General features: G+C 35.6%; 1 non-coding gene across 1 annotated transcript; it reads right to left on the reverse strand.

Moving 5' to 3' along the window:
• Positions 1-6333: 6333 nt before the first annotated feature.
• LOC121211805 (small nucleolar RNA R71) lies at positions 6334-6440 on the reverse strand. The gene has a single exon (XR_005907023.1). It is a non-coding gene; the product is annotated as a small nucleolar RNA R71 (small nucleolar RNA).
• Between the last annotated feature and the right edge of the window lie 6754 nt (positions 6441-13194).

The raw sequence follows: 13194 nt of genomic DNA on the forward strand, positions 1-13194 counted from the left end.
ATTGACTGAATGTACATGAGTACATAAAGAAATTTTAACATATAATTTATATACAAATATGCCATGACTGATTAAATCATTCTCGTATTCGCAAATATAACCATCAATCATATTTATATATATATTCTTCTTTGATGCTAATGATTCACTTCGAAATCAATTCACCGATGAGTAAGTAATACGTACCTGAACATCTTAAATGTATAGTACTTACTCGACGATGGTTTACTGCGAACATTCAATATTGTAATCTTACTTAACTTAATGGCATTAAGCCTGTCAGGTCTTAGGACTTGAAACTAATTACCAGCACAAGCCTATGGAAATTTAAACCCGGTATAATACCAGCTCGAAGCCTGCGGGACTTTAGCCCGGACATATTTCCATCATGTAGCCTGCGGACCTTAAGTCCGGTTATAATTCCAGCACATAGCCTGCAGACCCTAAGTCTGGATATAATTCCAGCACATAGCCTGCGGACCCTAAGTCCGGATAAACATCACTGAATATCATGCATACTTATTCGCAAGAAAATTCAATTCACATAACATCTCACAATCATAGTTCATTTATTCCCTTCGAATAATAGCATAACATGGGCACCATTCATATAAATTTTGGCTCAATAACATACATAAGAATATATGTCCATTTTACTTTCCAAGCTTAACTTCTAATGTCTACTCGACTTTAAGCCTTAAACATAAATTATTTGTCAATCAACTATATTCAAATAGATTCAATAGATCGCAGTACAGTTATCATACACATATCAAGACATTATCAATTACGTACTAAATGTGACTATTCAAAACTTACCTCGGATATACTTGAACGGTTGTGGAAAGGCTACTCAATTACTTTCTCTTTTCCCCTATCCAACTTCGACCCTCTTTGCTCTTGAGCTTAAATTCAAAAATTTTAAACTAGTCATTATTCGACTATTCAAGCATTACTTCAGAAATATAATATATATATTCGACTTTCACACATATAGATCATAGTAAGTTTATAAGAAAACATTAAGCAACTCATTAACAAATTTTTATCAATGTTTACCACATAATCACAAATTCGCAATAAGCTGTCTTCCTGAGCAATAGTCACCAAATTATTTATAACTGGAGCTACGAAACTCCAAATAAATTGCCGTAAAATTTCCCTGAAAATAGACTCATATATATTTTATCCATAAAATTTTCAGAATTTTTAGTTTGGCCAATCAATACCAGATTTTTCTTAAAGTTTCCCCTGTTTCACTATTTGACTAATCTGACCACCCTTTACTACGAATCAAATTTCTATTTGTACAGAAGTCAAAATATGTTCTCGTTGATTTCATTTGAAACTAGACTCATTAAGCTTTAATTACATAGTTTATTCAGCTTCTAACTCCACTCTCACAATTTATGGTGATTTCCAAAATCACATTACAACTGCTGTCCCAAGCAGATTTACTACAATTTACTATTTCACAACTCTTTGCATTCATATTATTAACCAAATATAGTTATGCAACCAAAACACAAATCATACATACCTTATACTATACATATCAAAATAACTCCAACCATGATCGGATATAACCGAATTTAAACATGAAAATTAAGCCATTTTCGAACTCCTATAGCTCATTCGGCATTTACAAAATCATACCATTAGAATTCATATACAACATCGAACCTTTAGACATTCAAACATCTACCCTATTCTTTTCAAATCATCTAAATGGCAATACTCACATTTTAGCATTTAACTACAAAACATTTATTCAAGTAACTAAACAAGTCCAAGTTCGGCTATTACACATATAAATACTATCAAATTAAATTTTTAACTAGTTCAAACTTCACTCATCAATATTTATTCATCAAAACATAAAGAAAATAATCAAATCTCTTCATTACCAACCATGGCCGAATGCTCCATTCACCACCCAAATCCAAAATTTTAACATAGGCTAAGTAAGGACCTTAGTTACTAACTTAAAATAAGCTAAAATTTCAAAATCTAACATGAATTACTAACCTTGTTTTAAGCTTAAGATGGCCGAATGCTATATCCCCTTTTCTTCTTTAAAGTTCGGCTACTAAGGAAGATGAAACCAACATTTTGTTTTTCTTTTGTTTTTCTATTATCCTTTCTTAATTTACTTAATTTTAAATTTTTTTATTTCATAAATTAAACCATTACCATATAATATTATTATACAACACATATTTTACTTACCATCATTATCATGGTCGGCCACTATAACTAAAGTGGGATATTTGACATGCAAATCCACTTATTTACACCATCAATTATTTGGCCTCTACAAAAATAACCTATCATATTTCAAAATGTCTCATATAAGTCCTATTTAATAAATTTCACATACAAATGACAAAATCAAAGCATGAAACTTTCACACATGCATTTTCACATATAATAAGCATAGAATATAACAGTTTATTATTTTTGTGACTCAGTTTTGTGGTTCCGAAACCACTTTCCAACTAGGGTCAAATTAGGACTGTCACAATATCAATCATATATATATTTATCAATGGCTGAATATACCACCATTTGCATATATTCACAAATAATTTCAATAATGTTCATATTATTTATTTACAAGGCCGAATACCTTTTTCACATTCACACATATATTCTTACTTTACTTCAAGCATATTTTGCAACAAATATTAAGTAACTTATTCATTTTGTTTCAAATAGGTAATAAACCATTTCATACCTGATCATTTTAGCCCATTTTTTCACATTTGATCACAACTTATCGATGCCCGTTGAACCATTCGGAATTGGATAGGACACTCGGATAATCACACATATATCGTACAATGCCAACGTCCTAGACGTGGTCTTACATGTAACCACATATCGATGCCACTGTCCCAGACAGGGTCTTGCTCGCATACATATATTGGAGTCACATATCGATGCCATGGTCTTACTCGCACATGACATATCGAAATTCTATGTCATGACATATGTATCCTAACTATTCCTAAGGTTCATACGGGGCTTTTGGACATCGTAACTCGATTGAGACGAATGCTTGAACATGGTTACCAAGCTTATTCACATTCGGCATAACCATATATAAATTCATATTTTTCATACCAGCATATATATTTAACATTTATCTACAATTAAACACGTCCATTTACCTAAAAACTTACCTCAAACGATGTAAAACGAAATAGGATGACTAGTCGACAACTTTCGTTTTTCCCCGATCCAAATCTAATTTCTTTGGTTCTTGATCTAACATATTCAAATTAAGCTCATTCAAACATATTTTCATTCAATTTAGTCCAAAAACACATAAATGGGAAAATTACCATTTTACCCCTGACATTTACATTTTTTACAATTTAGTCCCTATTGCACAAAACACAAAATATGCAAAATCTCAAAATACCCATGTTAGGCTGAATGTTCCTAGTGCTCATACAAGCCGATATAATTCATTTATTTCACATTTTAATCCCTCAAATTATTATTTTTGCAATTTAGTCCTAATTACTCAAAATCATCAAAAACTCTAATACAAAATATGTTAATCTAAAACATATCTTTCATATTTCATCATCAAACAACAAAAATCACAAGCTATCAACAATGGCACAACTCAAAATATTCATCAAAATCAAAAATTAAAGCATGGGTCTTGAAGATTACTAAGCAACGATCTCAAAAACCGAACAAAAACGAACCTTGATTGAGCTTGAATATATGCCAAAACCTAGCTTGGTTTTCTTTCTTTTTCTTTGTTTTAGTTTCGGTTAAAAAAAGAGTAGAATGAACATGGCTTTTTATTTTATGAGATATGTTATATTATATTAGTTTATTAAATTAACTTTAATGAAATAATATAAAAATCATATAACACATGTCTTTGTCTATTACTGTCCACATTTTCTTTTAATGGGCTAATTGCAACATAAAGGCTTCCACTAATAAAGCCAATAGCAATTAGGCCCTTTTTAGAAATAACCACCTATTTTTTATTTTACGCGATTAAGTCATTTTATTTAATCGGGTATCTAAACAACCAAATTAAATCACAAAAATTTCACATATATAAATTCACACAAAATAAACACAGAAAATAATTTTTAAATATTTTTTTGACTCAAGTTCATGGTCCTGAAACCATCGTTCTAATTAGGGTCTAAATCGGGCTATTACAAACTTCCTAACTATTCCCATACTAAAGACTTAATACTTTTAGGCCCAAAATTCAGGGCGTTACAACATATATACTGATAACCCGTAATATATACATATTTTTACCTCATGCTTGGCATATTTATGAATGATTTTTCCTTGGTTTTAGTGAATTTGATGCTCCTAATCCTTTAATTTCATGTTTTATACTCAGGAGAGTTTAGGATAGCAAAAAGTTCAAGAAACGGGCCAAAAACGGACAAATTGGGCCTAATTCAGTGTTTCACACGGCCTAGGAACGTCCACACGGGTGATCCACACGCTCGTGTGTGACACATGGGTAGACCACACACTCGTGTGTCATGGCCGTGTCGACACTAAACCAAGTTAGAATTGCACACGGCTTGAGCACTTTTACACGGGCATGGCACACGGCCGTGTCCCTGTCGAGCCCAAGTCTAATTCTACTCGGAAAAGGCTAATTTTGAGGGTTTTGAGGCATTCTAAAGTCTATATAAACATCCTAGAAGAGGATTGACGAGGCACGCAGAATAGAAGGCAGAAAATACTCAAGAACAACCATCGAGATCAGCTCAGAAGGAAGATCTACATCAAGACTGAAGATTTCCATCCAATTTTCTAGAAGTTCTTTGGGTTTCTTTATGTTTTGTTGTTTTCCAATTTTTGAGATGTTTTCCATTATTATGAACTACACTCCCTAAATACCTAAGGGAGATGAAACCTAAGACGAATCTTATTACTAATTGAGTTATATGATAAATACTTGTTCTTATTCTTAATTGTGAGTTTAACCCTTGTTTTAATATTCTAGGATATTAATTCAGGTTTTTGATGTGCTTATTCAGTGGAGGAAAAGTCCCTGTTTAAGAGTAGACCATTCATAATTAAGCGGATTTGCATGCAATCCTAGAGATAAGACGACATAAGTCTGCCGGATTAGAGTCAAATCTAATAAAAGAATCCATAGATCGAGTTAATGTGACAATAGGGTTTTAATTAGAAGAGATTTCGATTAATCAACCTAGAGTCAGTTGTTTTTAGTCTCAAGAGAGATATTAACATAAATCAGGGGTTTCTACGGATTAAGTCAAGTGAATAAATCGTCTAATTCAAATGTAATAAGTGAAGTCTAGGTGGATTCTTCCTTGGGTATTGTCTTCTCCATCGATTTTCAAAAATTATTTTCCAACTTTAATCTCTGTCGCAATCTTAGTTAATTAGTTAATTAGTTTTAGATTAAAAATTCTCTAAATTGTTAGGCTAGATAATAAAAAGATAGTAATTACTAGTACTTTTAGTCCTCGTGGATACTATATTTCCGGTCTCACCATAACTATACTATTGTTCGATAGGTGTGCTTGCCTTAGTCGAATTTTTAGTTAGTTTAGCGACCCATCAAGTTTTTGGCGCCGTTGCCAGGGACTAAGATATTAGAAACGCTTGATTTTTATTACTTTAGCCATTTTTACTTTTATTGCAATTTACCATTTGTTTTAAGTTTAATTTTTCGTTTCTAAATTTTTATTTTTAATTGCTTCTGGCAGGTGTCTCTAGTTTATGACTAGAAGGAACCCATCAGGACCTTTGCTTGTTGATAGTGAGATCGAGAGCACAGCTCGTAGAAACCGGCGAGAAATAAGGTGAAGCCTACAATACATAGAAGAAGGGCACGAGGATGACTCCAATAACATTGAGGAGATGGCTGATAATCAGAATAATCCGTTACCTTCTGTGGTTGCTGCAAATCCAGTAGATTAGAATCCTGCTCCTCGTACTATGTATGATTATGCTAAACCTACTTTAACAGGAACTGAATCGAGTATAGTTAGACCTGCTGTTGCTGAAAATAATTTTGAACTAAAACCTAACACGATTCAAATGATACAACAATTTGTTCAGTTTGAAGGTTTACAGGACGAGGATCTAAACACTCATTTAGCAAATTTTCTGGAATTCTGCGACACCTTTAAGATTAATGGTGTTTCTGACGATGCCATTTGCCTTTGGATTTTTCCTTTTTCATTAAGGAATAAGGCTAAATAGTGGTTGAACTCATTACCACGAGTGTCAATCACCACTTAGGAACAAATGACGGAAAATTTTTTACTTAAATATTTTCTGCTGGCTAAAACGGCTAAATTGAGGAATGATGTATTTTCTTTTGTGTAGATGGATATAGAAACTCTTTATGATGCATGGGAAAGATACAAGGATTTATTGAAAAGGTGCCCTCACTATGGGTTACCTCTATGGCTGCAGGTTCAGACTTTTTACAACGGTGTGAACCTTTCAACAAGGCAACTTATCGATGCAGCCGGCGGTGAAATTTTAAACAAAAAAACACCTGAAGAGGCTTACGAATTTATTGAAGAGATGCCACTGAATAACTATCAGTGGCAAGTCATGAGAACGAAGCCGACAAAAGCAGTTGGTGTTTTCAGCCTCGACGCGGTCACTATACTATCAAACCAGGTAGAACTTTTAAATAAAAAGATTGATGGTTTGTATGGTTCTACTCAAGTACATCCAGTGATGAGGTATGATTCAAATAAAGGAGGCGTACACAACACAGATTATCCATCCTTCAACTCTAGCACCGAGGAGGAACAAGTCCACTATATGGGTAATAATTCTAGACCTCAAAATAACCCGTATAGTAATATAATGCCGGTTGGAGAAACCATCCCAATTTCTCGTGGGGTGGTCAAGGAAATCAAAGACCACAACATCCTCTAGGTTTTCAACAACCACCTTACCAACAAGAGAAGAAACTGAACCTTGAAGAGATACTCACAAAATTTATCTTGGTGTCAGAAACTCGTTTCTAGAATACCAAAACAGCGCTTAAGAATCAACAAGCATCGATTCAAGGGCTTGAAACTCAAATAGGACAACTTGCTAAGTTGATCTCTAAACGACCACAAGGTGGTCTACCAAGTAACACTGAAACTAACCCAAGGGAGCAACTTCATGCCATTACTGTGTACAATAATGAAGGGTTAGTTGAAGATGCACTGAAATCGAGGCAAGACAATATGGCAGATAACGGTAAGGTTAATGTAAGCAATAAGTATAAACCTCATGTGCCATACCCCAATGCGACAAGGAAAGACCACACAGATGATCAATTCGGTAAATTCCTTTAATTATTAATAAATTACATATTAACTTACCATTTATTGAAGCTCTTTCGCAGATGCCAAACGAAGTGAAATTTTTAAAGGAGCTTTTGGCTAATAAACAAATTTAGATGATACGTCATATGTGGAATTAAATGCAGTTTGCTCAGCCATTCTACAAAATAAGATACCCAACAAGTTGAAAGATCCAGGGAGTTTTACGATTCCTTGCTTAATTGGTAGTTTAAATATTAATAATGTGTTGGCTGATCTAGGGACGAGCATAATGTCATGCCCTATAAAATGTTTAAACAACTAGGTCTTGGGAAACCAAAACAAACTAGGATGAGCATTCAACTAGCAGATAAAACAATTAGATTTCCTAGGGGTATCATTGAAGATGTGCTAGTCAAAATTGATAAATTTATATTCCCAATTGATTTTGTTGTTCTAGACGTGGAAAAGAATAGTGACGTACCTTTGATTTTAGGATGACCCTTTTTAGCAGCTGCTAGGAATATCATTGATGTTGGTACAAGATAACTAATACTTCGTGTAGGAGATGACACGATTACTCTTCAAGCTCTTGATTCAACTGAATTATCTAGTAAGCAAGATGACTATACAAGTTCTGTTGATATGAATAACATTATGGCTCAAACTTCTTTTCAGAAAACCCCTAGGAAGAACGTGATGGAGCCACATTCTAGTACATGTAGCAAAAACAGAACGACTCATGAAGAACAAAGCCTACAAATTGATGAACTAGATAAATGGCGGAACATGCCAAGGAGAAACCAAAAGTACGCAAGGAGTCAAAGCAACGCCATGATAAGTGTAGAGATGAAACAAAGCAATTTAAGGTCGGGGATAAGGTATTGTTAGATGAAAAGGACCCTCAAATTTCTACTTCAGAGCACAATACAAACGAAGCGATTCCCTTCACGGTATTGAATACTTTCCCACATGGTATAGTCGAGGTAACACATACTGACTTCGGAACTTTCAAGGTAAATAATACTCGGCTCAGACCCTATTTTAATAAAATTGATAGCAGAGGTGAGGACTTTTAACTCTCAATCCACTATGACCACACGAAATTGAAGTAAGTCGAGCTTAGACTCTAAATAAGTGCTTCTCGGGAGGCAACCCGAGCACTAACACCACTAACTAGTTTATTTTAGCTATTTTTAGTGTTTTTCATGCAGGAACAGTGGCCCACACGGCCTGGACACACGGGCGTGTCCTAGATCGTGTGAAAACTGGAGCTAAATTTTTAATTTTCAAACAAGTCAGAGAGTTATACGGGTAAGGTACACGACCGTGTGTTCGGACAACAGGCGTGTGGGATACCACACAGGCGTGGAAGAAGCGAACAACGAAGCACACGGTCGTGCGATACGGCCGTGCGAACCACACAGCTTGGACAAACGGGCGTGTCCCCAGGCTGTGTGACGATTGGGCATTCAATTTTCGCGACAAACACAGGCTAAACTCGAGCCACACGGGCGTGTGACACAGCCGTGTGGTCCAACATGGGCCTCACACGACCGTGTCCCCTGTAAAACCCCCAACCCTAACCTTATTTTTGTCTTCTTGTTCTTCAATCTTTCCCCCAAAAACCTAGCCACCGTAGCCCCCTTTCCCCCTACTCTGGCCACCACTTAACCCCTCTCCTTGCTTTCATTCTCTTGTTCTTTCCCTTCTCTTTCTTTCCTTCTCTTTTCTTTCTTTCTTTCCTCTTTCTTTCACTTTCTCCTCTCTCCTCTTTCTTCCCCATTTCCCTCTTAACCGAACAGCCACCCCCACCCTCAGCCTCCTTCGCGTCGCAAGGCCTAACCCTCCACGCCCCTGCTATCCTCGTTCACCACCATCAGTCTGACCCCTCACCAGCTCCGACCGTGCCCCTCTGACTACCACAACCCACTGTTGATTACTCCCTTTTGCCCCTTTAATTCTTTTACATCATTTTAATTAAATTATTATTATTTTTATTAGTATTAGTATTATTATTATTATTAGTTCTTTATTACTATTTTATTTTACGTTATTTCTGATTGTTTTATTATTGATATATTATTATCCTTATTGCGTTCTTAATTCGTTAATTTTTATTCAGTTAGGTCAGTTAATTTTTTTTAAGATTAGTTTTGGACAATCACAATATTTTACATATATTTGAGGGTCATTGCTTAGTTGATTTCATTCGTATCTTGCTTGCTCATATAATACTCATTTAGTTAGTTTTATTGTACATTAACATTTTTCCATTTTCTATTTTCATTAAATTAAGGGGTTAAACTTGGATGAATATTTATTTGCTTACCTATTATGTTCATGCGTCAAATTGAATTTATTCATCCATTCTTGCAGGTACACTATGACAAACACACGAGGCAAGAAGACTGCCGTCCTCGCTTCGAAAAAATGGAAGGGTCCTGGCACAACCTCCTCGAGCGCCGCGACTGAAGTTTGTCACCCTTTGCTTCGATTCTAGTTAGGCCCATAGGATGACCTGTTTTAGCTTCTTCGAGTACGACCATTAGAAGTGGGCCGATGAATTGACTGGGCCGCCTTGGAGTAGGTCCAATTTGCCTACCTCATTCGATTCCATTCGCCACTGCCCCGTGGGATCGGTTCTTTTTGATTATCAAGCCCACCTATTCAGAGCTTACCTTAGAGTTTTGCACTACTTTCCATCTACAACATATGATGAATACCCATGACAAGGCCGATACTATTATTTTTGGACTGGGTGGACTCGTATAACACATGAGTGTACCAGAGTTTGGAGCTGCTTTGGGCCTTTACACAGAGGAGTTTCTTTTGAGATTTTTTTACATCTTCACCGTCACATACACTACTCGCCCTCCTACTATTGGACCGACCTTATAGCAAGTACTGTTCCCTATGACGCAAGTCAATCAAAGGCGGCTTCTCTTCCTCCAGCACTACGCTACATCCATGCTATTTTGGCTCATACCTTGACTGGAAGGAGAGAGAGCACCGGTGTCGTTAGCACCACCGATGCTTACTTTTTATGGAGCATGAGAACTGGTCATGTATTTGATTTGGCATATTTTATCGCCCTCACTTTTCGCCACCAGACAGACCACCATAGGAGGGGCCCCATTTGCCTTGGCCCTTATGTGACTCGCCTCACTCGACACTTCGGCCTCTTCGACAATCTAGAGATGTTAGCGACACTCACACTATAGGCTAGATGTCTCATCAAGGAATATCTAGCATGATCTACATGAGGATGATAGAGCGACGCCTTGGATTCGACCCCCTTAGTACAGACTCGTTAGTCTGATGACCAAGATAAGCCAGAGGACATTACTGATGATGTCCCTCTCCCTTACAAGGACCCACACCCACCACCACCAAGTCACCGACCTCCTGCTGCCACTTTGACAGATATATCCAAGCGATTCACTTGCTTTGAGCAGCATTGCTTTGAGCGGTTCGACAGCATCGATGCCACTCTTCGACAGATTTGCCACCACCTTCATATCTCTCCTTCGACACCGTTGACCCACAAGGCATCCGATGATAAGGACCTTTGAGTCTATTTATTTTATTATTATTATTATTAATTTTAATATTCCTTTTATTTATGTTTTATATTTTGAACTATATTTCTCTTTATAGTTATTATCGAGTACTCCCTTAATTCTCTTCCACAGTTGTGTTTATTTTCTTATTAGTAACTCAGAATCATGCCTTTCATTGGCCTTATCTACAATTCTCACTTTCACTATTCTAAGGATTTCATCCAAAAATTCAGGGTAGTCTTGCTTCTCTCCCTCTCTTCTGATATTATGTTTATATTGTTATTATTTATCTTTGTACATTGAGGACAATGTACGTCTTAAGTGTGGGGAGGTTATTTATATGTTTATTAGAAAATCCCTGAATTTTATCTCATTCTCAAATAATTTTCTCATATTATTATTAGAATGAATTTTGATTAATTTATAATTTTTGATATGTTTTGAATTAAATCATAGGTAATTGTACATTGATTGGTTAACCTTAAGACATTAGAGAATCAAGTATGATAAGTGGACTTTTGAGAATTAAAATTGCTAGGTTGCTTCCCTGAATCGAGGTATTATCTTGAAGTTCTAAATTCACTAGATTGACATCAAAAGCCATAATTTTTTGTGAGATCTTGAGCCTTTTGGAGCATATATCCTTTCTTGCTCACTTTTATTGTTGCTTATAAGTGTGTCAATACTGATTTGCTTTTCTAGAACTTGCTTCGATTATACATGTCGAGACCACACCATTGATTTGATATATCGAGATGATAAAGGCACTTAGTTTTTAACCCACCTACCCCATAAAAAGCCTACGCACATAATTGACCCTTAGTGAACCTCTTTGAGCCTTAACCATTGTTTCTTGATTTCCCCCCTTAATGCTAATCTACAACTTAACCCTGTTTGATTCATTAAGAATTTCTCCCTTTTCATCGACTCCTTTTTATCGAGATTTAATTTGATTAGTTACCTAACTAATGTTTGTTCATTCCAGTTGCTGAATTATATCTTATTATGTACTTTCCATTATTGTACTTGTTCTTATTCTTAAAAAAAATGTATATTTATATTCATTCAAATTACATATTATTATAAAGAGCTTGGATAAGTTATCATAATGAGATAAAAGCTCACTTCATTAGTTTTGGTTAGTATTAATTTTGGCACTTGTTTGTAATTTAGTGATTAGCTTTGTTTTTCTAAGTTTGGTAATCTATTAAATTAATCTCGATTCTAACTATAACACCCCGAACCCGAGACCGTCACCGGAGTCGAACACGAGGTGTTAACAGACTTTTAAAAATTTTCCAGACACTGCCAATCTGCGTAATAGTCGCTTTAAAAATCATATCTTGAGTTTCACAACTCGAAAATCAGTTTCGTGATTTTTCCCTGAAACTAGACTCATATGCCCATCTACATATTTTCTTCTAGAATTTTTAGTCGGGCCAATTAGTACAGTTTATTAGTCAAAGTCTCCCATGTTACAGGGATCGACTACCCTGACCTTTGCGCATTACGACTTGGATATTTCCTTGTACAGGGCTCCAATACTGATGCCGTTTGTTTCTATAGAAACTAGACTCAGAGAGGAATCTATAAATATATGGTATGACTCCTAATTATCTCTGGTTAATTTATGGTAAATTTTCAAAGTCGAAACAGGAGATCCAGAAACCGTTCTGGCCCTGTTTCACGAGAACTTTAATATCTCTTAATATACTGTTCATATGATTGTTTCGTTACTTTCATATGAAAATAGATTCATCAAGGTTCGATTACATAATTTATTCACTATTTAATTCCATTCCTAAAAGTTTTTGTGATTTTTCAAATCCACACCACTGCTGCTGTCAGCATCTGTTTTCAAGGTAAACTTTACCTATTTCGTGGTTACCATGGACCAACTAGGGTTTTGTCATACATAGGTCCACATATGATCATATTTAGCCATTCCAATGGCTGATCATTTGCCCAACACTTCCATTCCAAACCATAGTCACATCATGAAACCATATATACATACATAAACACAAATGGTCTAATGCCATACTCCACTTCTACAAGCCATTTTCGCATGGCTGTACACACATACATCACAAAAAGTGCTTAAAACAACAAGGGGTAGTCCTATACATGCCATATCCAGAGTTCAACTAAAAGAGTACCAAAAGAGCTTTGATAGTGTGGATGACTTCGACTTCGATGATCCCGAATCCGATAGCTAACGATCAAAATCTATAAAACAGAGAGCCCAAGCAACGGGGTAAGCATTTTAAAGCTTAGTAAGTTTCAAGTAATGAAATCGGCTTTGACTAAAGTATTACATT

This window comes from Gossypium hirsutum, chromosome A12 (genome assembly GCF_007990345.1).
Source record: "Gossypium hirsutum isolate 1008001.06 chromosome A12, Gossypium_hirsutum_v2.1, whole genome shotgun sequence".
NCBI classification, from domain to species: domain Eukaryota; kingdom Viridiplantae; phylum Streptophyta; class Magnoliopsida; order Malvales; family Malvaceae; genus Gossypium; species Gossypium hirsutum.